Here is a 13,892-nt window from a genome sequence, read left to right on the forward strand (position 1 = left end):
AATGTGGCTGGATACAAAGATAATTCAAACAAATCAGTAGCCCTCCTATATACAAGCAATAAATGGGCTGAGAACAAAATCAGAGAAACAATCCCCTTCACAATAGCTACCCATAATATAAAATTCCTTGGTGTAACTCTAACCAAGCAAGTCAACAAACTGTATGACAGGAATATCAAGTCTTTGAAGAAAGAAACTGGAGAAGATATCAGAAGATGGAAAGACCTCCCATGCTCATTGATCAGTAGGATTAACATAGTAAAAATGACCATCTTACCAAAAGAATTTTACAGACTCAAAATTCCCTAGCAAACTTCCAACACAATTCTTCATAGTCCTCAAAGAATAATACTCAACTTCATGTGAAAAAACAAACAAACAAAAGAACCCCAGGATAGCTAAAACAATCCTGCACAATAAAAGAACTTCAGGAAGTATCACCATCCCTGATTTCAAGCTCTATTGCAGAGCTATAAAAAACAAACAAACAAAAAACAGCTAAAAAAAAAAAACCCAGCATGGTACTGGCATACAAAAGAGACAGGTGTATCAATGGAATCAAGTGAAAATTTTGACATAAATCCATACACCTAATTTTTGACAAAGAAGCCAAAATTATACAATGGAAAAAAGAAAGTGTCTTCAACAAATGGTGCTGGCTTAACTCAATGTCAGCTTGCAGAAGAATGAAAATAGATCCAAGCCTGGCAGCATTGGTGCATGCCTTCAATCCTAGCACTCGGGAGGCAGAGCCAGGTGAATCTCTGTGAGTTTGAGGCCAGCCTGGTCTATAGAGTGAGATCCAGGACAGGCACTGAAACTACTCAGAGAAACCCTGTCTCAAAAAAAAAAAAAAAAAAAAAAAAAAAAAGAAAAGAAAATAGATCCATATTGATTGCCATGCACAAAATAAAGTCCAAGTGAATCAAAGACCTCAACATAAATCCAGTTACCTTAAACTAATAGAAGAGAAAGTGGGAAGTAGCCTCAAATGCTTGGCACAGGAGACAACTTCCTGAATAGAACATTAGTAGCACAGACACTGATATCAATAATTGATGTGAACTCATGAAACTGAAAAGCTTCTGTGAGGCAAAGGACAATGTCAACAAGATCAAACAGCAACCTACAGAATGGGAAAAGATCTTCACCAACCCCATACCTGACAGAGGGCTGATCTTTAAACACATAATGAACTCAAGAAACTAGACATCAAAAAAATAATCCAATTAAAAAATGGTGTACAGATCTAAACAGAGAATACTCAAGAGGAGAATCTCAAATGGCCAAAATAAATAAACAAACAAACAAATAGATAAAAAAAATACATTAAAGAATTGCTCAACATCCTTAGCTACTAGGGAAACGCAAGTCAAAATGACTCTGATTCCATCTTACACCTGTCAGAATGGCTAAGATTCTGACAGAAACACTGATGACAGTGTATGCTGGAGAGAATGTGGAGCAAGGGGGTCACTCCTCCACTGTTGGGAGTGAAAACTTGTACAGCCACTATGGAAATCAATATGGTAGTGTCTCAGAAAAATGAGAATCGATCTAACTCAAGACCCAGCTATATACCAATCTTGGGCATATACCCAAAAGATGCTCAATAACACAAGGACATTTGCTCAACTATGTTTATAGCTAGAACCCGGAAACAATTCAGATGTTCCTCAACCAAAGAATGGATGAAGAAAATGTGGTACATTTACACAATGGAGAATTACTCAGCTGTTAAAAACAATAACATCAGGAAATTTGAAGGCAAATGGATGGAACTAGAAAAAAGAAACATCCTGAGTGAGGTAACCCATACCCAGAAAGATAAACATGGTATGTACTCACTCATAAGTGAATATTAGGAGTATAGTATAGGATAACCATGGTATAATCCACAACCCCAGAGATGCTAGGTAACAAGGAAGGCCCCAAACAGGACTCATATATTTTCCTGGGAAGGAAAAATAGAAGAGGTCTCCAGGGTAAACTAGGGGTGGGTGGGGACAGAAACATTAGAAATCAGATTGGGAGCAGAAAGAAAAAAAATGTGAAATTCTCTTAAAAAAATCATCTCATTTTATTTTGTATTTTACTAAATCATACTTAAGATAATTAAGAATGCTAGTACTTCACTTCCAGAAATAGGAATTTTGTAGCAGAAGAATAGTAACTTTTTTTTAAATAAAATTTACAAAGAAAGGAATACTTCATAGTTAAAGTAGTATCATTCATTTTGATTTCCATTTTGATGGAAATCAAAATGAATGAGTTTTTTTTCTCAGTTACCACTCCTATACCAGTATTTTTTGTACTAAAATGTTCTAGCTTCTTCTTTGACAACTAACATTCTTGAAGCACTGTGAGGGATATTTAAATAGCCAAATTCCATAAATGAAGAGTTTAACAAAAAATGATGCAAAATACAATGGCAAAACACTACATATGTACTTGAGGTAACTATATACTGTATTTTAGAAAGAAAACAATATATGGTGACACGTTTTATAAATGAGTAACTACAACATAGTATAACTTGGCCTGATATATGAATGTCAGAGAAAAATTTACAATTTACTTATTATTTTTGTCAAGATAAATCTAAAAATAATAATTCCTCTGGCTTCATTTAAGCCTTCTAAATATTAGAGTTCATTGATATTGTTTCTGATCTGTATCATCTACCAGAGCATGAAATAGTTATATAAAAATAAGCATTGCGCCGGGCGGTGGTGGCTCACGCCTTTAATCTCAGCACTAGGGAGGCAGAGGCAGGCGGATCTCTGTGAGTTCGAGGCCAGCCTGGGCTACCAAGTGAGTTACAGGACAGGCGCAAAGCTACACAGAGAAACCCTGTCTCGAAAAACCAAAAAAAAAAAAAAAAATAAGCATTGCTTACAGTCATACACACGACTTCCAATATTTTTGCACTTCAGAGTGAATTGCTCATTCACCTGAGTATTTAATAGTGTCAGTGTGCTCAACATTATCATATTTAATTGAATAGTTCAACAAGATAATATCCCAGGGCACACATCATCCTGTGGAATCATTCAATGCATTAGGCTCACGATAAATAAGGTAACAGTTAAATGTAACTCAAGGGAGTTAGAGGAAATCTTCCCTACAAAAAGTAGGGAAGAATGGAAGACAGGCAAAATTGAGATGAAAGAAGAAATAGTCAAAGAAAAGAAAGGTGGGTGGATATATGGGAAGCCATTTCTAAATTTGATGGCACCAGTTTTCTGTTTGTTTGGATTTTGTAAATTTTATTCTTTCATTTTTATTTTTTCTGTTATTTTACTTCCTATACTACACATATTTCTTCCAATAATTCTAATTTATGTTTTAGACCAACACTCAGAAAGCTTTCATTAAGTGAAATGCTAAATAGACACTAATGAAATTAATGAGAATTATTTGGGGGAGGGGAGTTCCAAGTTAGCTTAATGATTTACTGGTCTCCAAAGATCTTTGTAGATGGTAATCTTGGTGCAGAGTTTTAAGCCACATGGCCCTCTAGATCAGGTCCAGACCTGTGTGGTTCCTGTGCTTGCTACTTTGTATGAGTTATTATGAGCTTTTTATTTCCAGTTGATTTAGAGAGCCTTGTTCTCCTGAAGTCCTTAATTCCCTTTGACTCCCACACGCCTACTGCCTCCTCTTCTGTGGGATTTTCTGAGTATTGAGGAGAGGGATTTTATGGAGATCCAAGGTCTCTGTCCATCTCTCTCTCTCTCTCTCTCTCTCTCTCTCTCTCTCTCTCTCTCTCTCTCTCTCTCTCTCCTCCCTCCCTCCCTCCCTCCCTCCCCCCCCCCCCTCTCTCTCTCTCTCTCTCTCTCTCTGTGTGTGTGTGTGTGTGTCTGGTGTAATGTCTAGTTGCTGGTCTCTGTATCTGTTTTCATCTGCTGTAGAAGGAAGTTTCTTTGATGATGCTTGAAAAAGGCACTGATCTATGGGTTTAGCAGAACATCATTAGGAGTTGTTTTATTGCTTTTGATCAGTAGTGTTTGGTTTTACCCTAGGTCTGTCTCTGGGCTATCTTATCTCTGGTTCTTGGTTACCCAAGCAGTGTTGGGTGTAGGTTCCATCCCATAGAGTAGGCCCTATGTTACCCCACATTAGTTGGTTATTACCACAAGCTTTGTGCCATTATTGCCATAGCATGTCTTGCAGACAGAACACACACACACACACACACACACACACACACACACACACACACACACACACAAAGGTTTTATGGTTGGGTTGGTGTTAATATTCCTCTTTTGGGTGTTTATGTTTCTCTTTTGGTAGCCTGGAGATTTATCTTTCCATACCAAAGCCACTAGAACACTGGGGTGAAGGTTCTATGTAGGCACCAGCTCAACCTCTCTGTGTTCAATGACTGGTATGGGTGTTGTCTTTGGTAATGAAGCCTTGCTGTCTGTTTGTGGACATCAACCTATCGTCTTGCCAACAGCCTGTGTTGTTTTCATTAGACCTCTCTGGGCAACAACTCAATTGGATGTAACCTAGTCTTGGTACTGGAAGCTTCATGTGGTGACAAAATATGGCCAGTTGGGACTCTTTCTCCCTCATTCTTTGCAGACTTCATTAAGATTACCTTCATGACTGGATAGATGGCTCTGGGGTTAAGAGCACTGACTGCTTTTCCAGAGGACCCGGGTTCAATTCCCAGCATTCACATGGTAGCTCACAACTGTGTGCAACTCCAGTTCCAGAGATGTGAGACACTCACACAGACACACATGCAGGCAAAACACCAATGCACTTACAAAATAAAAATAAATATTAAAAAAAGAAACCCTGCAAAAAAAAAGCCAAAAAAGATTACCTTCATATATTTTAGGATGTTTCTATTACAATCATTTTCCTATTACTGCCTCAAATGACCCTCAATTCTAATGTCTCTCCCTACATCCTCTCCCTCAACCACATCTCCCCTCCCGCTCCCTAGCTGATCCTCCTATTCCATTCCCCTTATTCCTCCAAGCCAGTCTACCCATAAATATCTATTCCTTTTCCCTCTTCTAGGGAGATCTGTGTGTTTAACCCTAGTCTCTTCCTCTATACCTAACCTTTCTGGGTCTGCAGATTGTAGCTTTGCTATCATTAAGTCAATGGCTAAAATCAATATTAAGTGAATACACACCTTATTTAGCTTTCTGGGTATGGGTTCCTTCACTCAGGATGATTTCCTTTCTAGTTCCATACATTTGCCTGCAAATTTCATCATGCCATTCATTCATTCATTCATTCATTCATTTATCTATCTATCTATCTATCTATCTATTTATTTATTTATTTATTTATTTATTTATTTATTTATTTATTTATTTTACTTGTATTGGTCCTTTGTGGATTTCACATCATGCATTCCAACCTGACTTATCTCCCTGTCTCCTCTCATCTGCCCTCTGCCCTTGCAACCTGTCCCAAATCAAAACCATGTTTAAAAGAAAAACCCAAAACCAAACAAAACAAACAAACAAAACAAACACAAACACACACACACACACACACACAAAAAAAAAAAAAAAAAAGGAAAGAAGAATCTTGTAGAAGCTGTAGTGTGGCCCAATGAGACATACAGTTTACCCTTTAGGCCACACATTTTTACTTGCAAGTGTTAATACGTCATTGTTTTAGCCAGAGGTCTTTGGTTTCTACTACACCACTGATAATGGGCTTCACTGGGACTCCCCCTGGATATCCTGTTGCTGCCCTGTATCATGGAGAACCTGCTATTTCAGGTCTGTAGATTTATCCCCATCACATGCTCCAGCAGTTTGTAGATTTAGTGGATGTTGGGATGAATCAACTCATAGCTCTGGTTCTGGGCCTGGGTGTTAGCTGCATTGGTCAACTTACTAGCTTTCCCTCTTTGTCACTACCCAGGATAGCTCTCCAACACCGTCTTAGCCAGCTAATCCAGTGCAGCCTATACCAAGGAGTAGGGCCAGTTCTCCTGTTCTTGGGCCCTTAGATCCAGGTCCATCTCACTCATATCAGGGACCCAGACATGACTTTTGGCCTGTAGTCCTGGTCTAGATGAAACCATGGCTGCAGGTGACAGCCCTGGCCACCCAAATTGGCCTGATTCCAGTGGCACAGCCCTCGGACACCAACATTGTCACAGGTTGTGGCCCAGACCTTGGGCATCCATGTGAGCCCTGATGGCATCATGGGCCAGGGACATCAACACAGATCATGGCAATGGCAGGACACAGACCTAGACATTGGTCCTCAGCAGGAGCCCATGCCCTAGCTGGCTGTGTAAGACACAGCCCTCAGACACCAACATGGTCCCAGGTGGTGGCCTAGACCACAGGCCCCTCCACAGCCCCCAGTGGTGATTAGAGTCACAGATATTAACACAGGTCCCCTTGGCTGCTCCAGAGCCCTGGGTCATGGCCTAGTCCTTGGTCATAGCCAAGGCCCAGCCATCTCCCTGGACTCAGGTGGCCAGATACCATTCATATCAGCACTTTACTCACCAACCTCACCTTTCATATCTGCCTCTCTCTGCTGGAGGATGGTTTTTCTGTACACTGTGAATTTGTGTTGCTACTATTGGTTAATAGAAACACTGTTTTGGCCTATGGAAAGACAGGATATAGCCAGGCAGGAAATCCAAGAGTGATACAAGAAGAAAGGGGGATGCAAAATGGTTCCTGGGCTGGGGAGAGATGTAGCTGGAAGTTTTCTTGTGTTCTGCAGCCACTAGGTCCCAAATAAACATACAGAGGCTTATTTTTTTTTGTTTGGGAACGTAGTGGCTACAGGACACAGGAAAACTCCGGCTGCATCTTTCCCCAGCCCAAGAACCATTTCACCTCTCCCTCTCTTCTACTTCTCCACCGTGTACTCTCACACCACATTGGTGACCAACAGCCCAGTGCTAGGTCTCTTGGTTAGGTCACAGATGGTACTTGGTTTAGTATTGCCTGCCCCAGCCACAAGGGATGGCCTAGTGATGTTGCCTTTCCTCTCCCATGCCCAAGCTTAGAGACCTTGGGCAGTACTTGATATGATGGTGCCTGAGACCTTGGTATGATGGTGCCTAGAGACCTCCAGCAGTACTTGGTATGATGGCTTCTCACGTGGATGGGAGGGGTGCTTCCTGGTTGATTGTGACACCCACAGACCTGTGGGTGCCATCTGTGTCCACTGCTAATTCCTCGTGTCATTTTTTAACAGCTAAGTAATACTCAGTTATGTCAATGTGTCACATTTTCTTTATCCATTATTTTGTCAAGGGATATCTAAGTTGCTTCCAGTTTCTGGCTATTGTGAATAGAGCAGCAATAAACATTGGTGAGCAAGTGTCCTTGTAATAGGATTAAGTGTCCTTTGGGTATATGTCCAACAGTGGTATAACTGAATCTTGAGCTGAATCTATTCCCATATTTCTAAGGAAATGCCATATTGATTTCCATAGTGTCTGTACAAGTTTGTGCTCCCACCATCAATGGAGCTTGTTCCACATTGATGGCACCAAATTTTAAACCTCATTTTTCCACAAGGATCTGAAAGGCAACCTGAAGAACTTGAAGACTTGCAAGGAGTCCCTTGGTGACCCCCTCACCAACACACTTAGTGCTTCCTTGTCAAGTAAAGCAGAGGAATATTTAAATACAAATATAAGTCTCAAAGTAGCATAGATACTAGTAACAGTATATTGATATTCTCTTTTAAAGACATTTTATAATTTATGTTGGAAAAGTGATTGCTTTTCTATTAATAACATAAACCAGGTATCACATCAGATGCATGTACCCTCAACACTTGAAATGTCTGAAGCAGAAAAGTTGTGAACTACAGATCAGCATAAGATACACAGAGAAACTCTGTCTCAGCAAACAAAGAAGAGCAGAAAACATTTGCTCAGGCTTGGTGGTTAACAACCCTTGTGGGTCTTTCAGAGGACCAGGGTTTCCTTCCCAGAATCCACATGCCAGCTCACAAACATTTGTGACTCAAGTTCCAGGGCATCAAATCTAATGCCTCTGACTTCCCCATGCATCAGGCACACACATGGTATATATACATACAAGCAAGCAAAATGCTCATACATAAAATAATATAATTAATCTTAAAACATAAAAAGCTGAATATATTCTCAGCTATTCTGAGCATTTTGCATATATTGATCAAGAATAATAATCTAATATTTTCTGATTTGCCAAATTTTATTGAACTTTACATCATAATAACAGTTCCTATATCTGACTCCTGGCAATCAACTCAGGCTCTCCTTTTAATCAATCTCCTAAAAGCCAGGCAGTTTAAGGTTAGTACAGACTGAGAAATCTCCTGGACTTGATACCACTCAAACCACATTTCATCCACTAATGAAAACAGTGGCTGAATGCATAGCTCTGATACATTTTTGAACTTCATGTTTTGAACTTAATTTCCAAGGAATGGAAAAACAAATGAAGATAACAACGTTTTAGAAGAGAGGTGTCTTCTTGGATCAAAATGGAGGATATGGCTAATTGACAGAAAGGTTAAAAGGTATTCCACATAAAATACATAGTAAGATGATATGTGATGTATGAGGTTATGTTACTCACATTTTGAAATGTTAAACATGAATTCAGCTACTACTAGATGAAGTGTACAGGCAGTCAATAGCTGCTGAGAGAAAGAGGACCAGTTTTCTTCAGGGATGAGCCAACTGATAGGTCATCTAATCCCAAATGGTTAGTACTAAATGTATACACATTTACATGTGAGCAACACTAAATGGGAATGGTAGAATATATATGGTAATATATATGATATATACATATATGTATTATATAAGTTATATATGTATATTATATATACATATATATAATATAGCCATAATCATTAAGGAAGAGGTCATACATTTGAGAAGGATTGGGGTGACCAGAAAAGCTGAATGGGAGATCAGGAGGGGTGAAAATGATGTAAGTACCTATGTATGACATTCTCAAAAAAAAAAAAATTCAAAAAGAATCACAGAATATTTTAAATAAAATATCCTCAGAATAGATAAATAGCAGACAAGGAGCAATACAACCAAGAATCCCTTTGCTGTTTAACTAATTACTCTATAGTGTGCATCTCTACTTCAGATACTCTATGGAACTTATGTAGATGGAAGAGAATTTTTTCTCATTGCAACAATAAAATATTACATAAATGTGGATGGTTTGAAAAGTCCTTTAAATACTTTTAAGTATTACATAAAATAACTTATAGTTTCTTAGCATATATAATTGTGGAAATAGCCACTATAAAATAATTCTATTACTGGATTGTCTGTTTGAGGAATTTTAAAAATATATTGATAAAATATATTAAATAATATTCCTATAATTGTGTTCAGAAGCTTAAACCTATATGAAATCAACATAAGCCATGATTAAACTTGTTGTTCATAAAAAATTGAAATATAATGCTACACTTTTTCAACATTTCAGCATGAACAAATATGTAACCACGTTTAAACCAAACAACATGTGCGTCATATTCCTCAGAGGGCATGTAAGATTGCATAATCATTATAAAATCAGATGATGATCTTAACTGTTGAGAATTGTGAAGCGAAAGGGTGTGGTACAGACCTGAAACACTACAGCTCTAGCTTTTGATAAAGTCTTGAATGTGAGACATTTGATCCAAAGGGTTTAAGATCATATCACACAAGAGATGCTCCATTTTCTTTGAATATGCACATCTATTTTTAGTACATGTCATCACACATGCTTTTTCTGCATTCTAAAATAATCAAGAAAATACGTGATGTCACAATGAGTCATTTGCTATACAAAATTAGAGTAGTGAAGCACTAAATCAGCCCATCCTCAATGAATTGGAAATCAACTACAGTGAACAGGGCAGTCTTGGTGAGCTTTTCTGTAATTATGTCTCATATAAAAATGTATCTAATCGATTAGGACAGGTAACCAAAATGTTATTTATTAAGCAACCACTTGCAACTTCTTCAGGTTAAAGTAACACCATATAAACATTTTCATAAAGTACATAATCAGAATGGAACTTCTAATTTAAAATATAAATGAAATCAGTAGAATTCAAAGCTTGTTAATATGTATGAAACACATGATCATGAATCACATTGAACAGGATGTTACGAATATAAATGCATAACTTGCAGGAAGTATCTAAGATTACACAAGTGGTGGTAAGGCAGATTCTAAAAATAACATACCGCATTGTGCTACTTCAGAGGTCTCTGAAGATTTCAATGAAACATGGACTTATTAAAAAAGAAAGAAAAATGTTCAGTTAATCATAGTCATTGTTAAAAGTTTAATGTATTGGCTGAGGAAAGTCAAGCATGGGTAGCATTGGGGTTAGGACAAATTGAGCATCGTAGTTCAAGATAATAGGAAAACCTTGTATTTGGCCTTGCATTTTGAATAGTGTCTATATTACTGGTGCACAAGGTCCTCCATTACCCATCTGAGAACACCTTTATTGGAGCATGTGAGAAAGAAGTGTGGTATCTGACAGCTGGAAGGAAGCCTGAGATAGGAACAGAGAGACACACAGAGAGACAAAGACACAGACAAAAGGGACAGAGAGAAAGAGAGACTTTTCTGTTCATTTGAAATTCATGCAAATCATCTTCCTATCATCCAGTCAACAAGATCAAGCCAACTAGTAAATAAGTAACATGCTGAAGGGCAGTCAAATCTGGTGAGTGCTACTGTGCTGTAGAAACCCTTATCCTCGGAGAGTAACTTTGTGTGAACACTATCTTCAGGACTCATGATTCTGTCTCAATTTTGATCCTGCTGTTGATACAAAAACAAAATTTCATTTCTGAACACCTTGAATGCATAATAATTTTAAGAAGGATTTTTTGTTTTAACAATTTTTGACAGAATGTGGTCCATAAGGGTCTAGAGTTTTAAACATGGCAGCCTTCACTGATCTATAAATATCATTTTCCTAATCACAGAATCTCAAAAATATGGACAGGTAAAATTTCATGGGCTTGCATGAAAATAAAAAGCAATAAAGAGTAATAATAACTCATAAATCAATCATACAATATTCTCTTATGGAATTTAAGTTTTGGAAGCAGGACTGTGTCCTCTGAGTGACAGCATGTATTTGTATTGATAGGAAACACTTCATGCAACTTCATGAACATAAAGTCAATTTCCAATAAAAATGGTGATTTTTAACATGTATGTGCTTACTGATATGTGAAATGTGTGTTTATGGTTTCTTATTTGTCTTTCCCCATGTGTTATGAACCTTGGCTTTAGAACCAATGCATTTCTGCATCAAATATTCAGATGACACTCAGATCTATTCCAAATCTCCAGGAACCTCATGATGTCTCTCTGCACAACACTCAAGAGTCTCTCTATGTCCATGCTTGGATAGCATCCAATGTTTTAAAGCAAAATGTACATGAGTAAATTATTACTTTTAGGACCTCCTTAACACCAGTCTTTATATTTCTTCTATTTCTTCCACCTAACATCTAGTACATCCTTTATAATGCCCCAAGGCTCAAAACACTGAACTGATTTTGGATTCTGAGCTTTGCTTTTGATGTCCATATTAATCAGGATGCAAAGTCATCTTGTTATCATCCTAGCAGACTTCCTAGAACATATCTCCCTGACTCTCCCAGGGACAGAAGCGTTCTTAGATGTGCTTTCTTATTTCTTGCTAGGATTACCATAATTCATTATATTCTAGCCTACCTGTCATCTTTATTCTTAGCTGCCTACATGAGCAGATTTGGCTAATGTGTGAAGACACAGAAAAACCAGAATATCTGATCATATTAATTCATCACAGATACAATTCTGCTCACCTCCATAAAAGCAGTAGATTGTGGTAAAGCCTTTATTCCCTATAAACATGATCAGCTCCTGAGCTACAGTCAAGTGATCTTTTCTCACTAATTGCTGTTTCTCTTTAGGAGAAAAATTGCAAGCAGTGAAACATTAGTTTTTCAAAGGAAAACTAAATTCATAAAAAAAACACAATAGTTATGATCCTAGAAGGTTGAATAATTAACATCTTACAAATTGATTCCCAATTTTGTGAGTTTGGAAGAAGGCTTATTATATAAAAAGAACCTTGTTTAAAAATCACACACTATTTTGTTATGCAAATAACTACTCGTGTTTATTTAATGTGAGTGCTAGCAGTAGGGTATTAGGGCTAATAAGGCAAAGCACACCTGAAATGGTGCTATTAAAACAGAAAGGAATACTGTCGAGTCTAGATTCTGAGCACTCCCCATTCACTTAGTAGCTGCCAAGGTAGGAAGAGATTAAACAGTTTACTCAATGAAATCAATTAAAATAAGCCATAAAATCCCCCTTCTATTTTATCTCATGGATGATGTATTTGCATACTTACTATCCTGGGATTCATCTCACCTTCATTTTTTAGTTTAGTGTCATAGTGACTGTTTTGCATTGTTTCCTCTTATAAACAAGTTCTCATGTAGCTCAGGCTGCCCTTGAATTGCTATAGAATAAAGCCTTGCCTTGAACCTCCTCACACCTGTTGCTAGGATCACAGGCATACACCACCACACTCAGTCTGAATTGTTAGTTCAGAAGGCAGCCTTGATTTGGCAGAAAAGTTGTTATCAAGTTTTCATTGATCATGTGTTGTACTTCCCTTTGCAGAAAGCAGAAACGTAAGTAGAATGTTTGGAGAATTCTGTAAACTACATTGAATTGGGGTTTCCTGAGTACAAGTACTGAGCAGACCAAAGAATGTGGTCAAAGCATATAGACTGAGTGTTAGAAAGGGATAAGATGAGCTTGGAGAAGGAGATGTAGGAACACACAAGGACTGTGGGTAAATTAATATCCAGTAAACTCTTGCAATGCTATTACAAAAGAAAAGACACTCTGTACAGAACATAACAGTAACATAAAAGGCACAATCCATCTTAACACATCATTTTGACTGTTGAGTATATATTAGGAAAATACAGGGATAAGATCCTTAGCTTCTAGATTGAAACATGGATGACTGGTAGTTAGTTCCCTATAAAACCCTGCAACTTGAGATTGGTTACATGAGGGAGAAAGGTAAAGAAGTCAGCTGACAAAGCACAGAACTTTCATTTAAATGTAGGAAGTTTCAGGTATTGATGAGAGATATTCAAAGGCTTAAATGGAAAGTTCAGATAGAGAAGTCATAGCTCAAAATATAAATTTGGAATCAATGACATATACAATGTTTTGAAACTCAAGGATTAGCGGAGATCATCTAGGAAAGTAGTGGAAATAGGCACCAGCACAAGCATATAGCCACTTCAGTATGCCAGGGCCCAGGAAAATAGATCAAGACTGAGTGTGGAGAAGAAGGAGACATGTGTACTAATGGGAAATGGCTGCCATTGGGGCTAAGTGGTGGAAATCAAGAAGAGGACTGAGGGCATGGATGCGCCAGTACAGCCACTTCTCAATCTGTCCTTACTAGGATCACGTGCACCTTCCCCTTTCTTATTCCTCCCTCCCTCTCTCTCTCCCTCCCTCCTACCTCCCTATCACTCTCCCACCTCCACCCACCCAGTGGTGTGTGTGTATGTGTGTGTGTGTGTGTGTGTGTGTGTGTGTACAAGGGTCATAATATCAGAGTACATAATATCAGGATGCTGTTTCCCAGTGACTATCTTGTTAGACAAACCTTGCTCTTAAATACATGTAAATCAGATCAGCTTGCCCAAAAGGCTTCTAGGAAATCTCCTTTATTAGCCTCACACCTTACTGTAGGAGCACTTCACCTGCATTTTCAAATCCTTCAGCATCCAAACTCTTTTTATCTAATGTCCTTAAGTCCAAAGAGTGGTATTGGCTGGATAAATTCCTCAGAGTGCTTATGTTAGTAGGTAGCTT

Source organism: Peromyscus leucopus, chromosome 2 (assembly GCF_004664715.2).
Source record: "Peromyscus leucopus breed LL Stock chromosome 2, UCI_PerLeu_2.1, whole genome shotgun sequence".
NCBI lineage: Eukaryota > Metazoa > Chordata > Mammalia > Rodentia > Cricetidae > Peromyscus > Peromyscus leucopus.